Raw genomic sequence first — 2,586 nt, forward strand, 5'->3', positions numbered from 1 at the left:
AATGAAAATCGGTGTGTACAAAATTATATTATCAAAATAATGGTATCTCGAATGTACTTACAGTTTTAATAGGTTCAAATAGCTTCAAATTCGAAATTTTAATAGTGGCGTCGAAAATTTTTACCGCATCATTATTGTTAGACTTTTCAATTAAATTCTTCAAGTGTTCTCTGCATAACTTTGCTATAGTCGTGAACATATATTTATCACAAAGTTTATACAAACTGATCGTTTCGCTAACATTTAGTTCCCCAACTTCTTGAGAGGCATCACGAAGATTATACAAGATTATGCGTAAGTTGCGAAATGCATTTGGATCATCGTCTGGCAATGAGATTCTGGTACATTTTGCTTCCATGAAATTATCAGACAACATTGATTCAAATACTTCCGAGTTCAAGGCGAACATTAACTTATGGCCGAATATAGTTTTTGGCTTTCCCAGATTTTCACCGACAATAAATTGACAATCCACTGTAAATGCATGATTTATTTTTGTCTCCAATTTTTCGGGCAAACTGCAAATGTACAATATTGAAATGTTTACAAAAAGTACAATAAATTTTCGCTGGGCTTTTATAATAATTGTTTATGTATTTTCTAATGAATGTTAAATTTTTTCATGCTTTATAATGTAAATATAATATATGTGACATAGTTTTTAATCAGTTGCTTTAATTATTTATACTAGTTTCACGATTTGTTCGCATTTACCTGATGTTTTTTGAAGGATTCTCTTCGGCAGCGATTGACTTTTCCATTGCAAATTTTTATTTAATGTTTATGAAAGAATAGGTATGTGATGTTTGTTTTTCAACGCGCGTCTTATTCTTTGCACCCAACAACACAGACTAGTTGAGATGTACTGAGCAAATATATTTGTGGACGTAATCATAGAATTCGCCGCAAAACAGCAGTTTGACAATGTCAGAAATATTTCGCTTTTGGTTGAATTTTGTTGAAGCAAATTTAAGATTATCTCATCACCCGTAAACTGATTCAAGTCATATTTGGTAAAAAAAAAATAAAACGTAGTAGGCAATAAATTACTATTTGTGGCTTCAAAAATTATTTTCTTATTCATAAGTTCGCATTTACTTGATATTTTTTGTGGAAGAGGAAATCGGTAGCTATTAACTTTTCCATTGCAAATCATTGACTAATGTTTATGAATGAATATGATGTATGTATTTGTTAGGGAGAAGAGGAAATTAAAAAGATGTTTTATTGTTCGATGTAGAACGGGAACTGATTTTATTGAATTTCTTTTCTTAACTCTAAACCTTAATACTAGGCAATACATTACACATACATTTAACAAAATGCTTACACGTATTTTGGGTTCTACGACATTTATTATCTTTATTTACTAAAAATAACCAAGGACAACAAATATCCTTAGTGCATTCGAAAAATAATTATGTTTAAACGCATTGTGTGCGGCGATATTATTTTCCTTCTACCTACGCACTGCTCATCTACAATGCAGGCATGCACACACTGCGTGAGGGTCATAAATATAACCAAAATAACCAAGGACAACAAATATCCTAAGTGCATTCGAAAAATAATTATGTTTAAACGCATTGTGTGCGGCGATATTATTTTCCTTCTACCTACGCACTAAATGTCAATGTAGATGGCAACAAATTGCCGGAAAACAACTGTTTCACAATGTCAAAAATTTCGCTTTGGTTCAATATTTTTAAAGAAAATGTAAGATTTAATCCTTATCCCTTATGTAATTTTTACGACCATAATGATTATAATAATAATTATATAGGATATAGTATATCCATAATTGCTTTCATGGATATTATAGAATCAATTTCGGTGTAGATTTAGGCATGTCCGTCCTGACAGAAATTTATCATAGCTCATATATTTGGTTCTAGTATGGGTCCGGAATCGAAACCTTATTATTTTCCTTCGATTTCATGTAACTTGTGCACCTTTTCAGAAGACCTACCATTTTTCCCCATTTCTTCCAATGCTTCCAGTATCACTTCTATAGATTCGTTAAATATTTGTACGCAATCATGCTGCTCAACCCATCGTGTTTCACAAAATGAAGCTGCATTAAAATTTAATTTTAAATAAAATGTGAAAAGAACAATGAATGTCTACCGCAGAAATGAGTTTTGATTTAATAATGGTCTGCTCTCTATTATAATTGCCTAATGTTAGACGCGCCGTCTTATCCTTGACCTCCCATAAATGTTGGATTCAAACCCAAACTTATTACTGCGTTTATTTTAATTATCGATTACTTGTCGAAAATGATTTTTTCTTGAGCCTTCTGATTACACGTAGCAAAGTAAACATTCTTTGACTTTTTTAGATACAGCATTTTTCGGTTAATTGCACATTAAAATTTGCACAAATTTTTGTTCAATTAACCGAGGAACCAATTATCCGAACCCGCTTACTATGAAATGAAATATTTTTGACCCATCATGTGGTTCAATTAAGCGTGGAAACCAATTAACCGTAGGGTCAATTAACGGAAAAATACTGTACCTTGTCAAAAATCTTATACATATATGGTTTCATCCGCTAAAACCGATAAGAATAAAACACTTTTCT

The sequence above is a fragment of the Musca vetustissima genome, unplaced genomic scaffold, assembly GCF_032173495.1.
Source record: "Musca vetustissima isolate MV318-11 ecotype Yass unplaced genomic scaffold, APGP_CSIRO_Mvet_v1 utg559798, whole genome shotgun sequence".
Lineage (NCBI taxonomy): Eukaryota > Metazoa > Arthropoda > Insecta > Diptera > Muscidae > Musca > Musca vetustissima.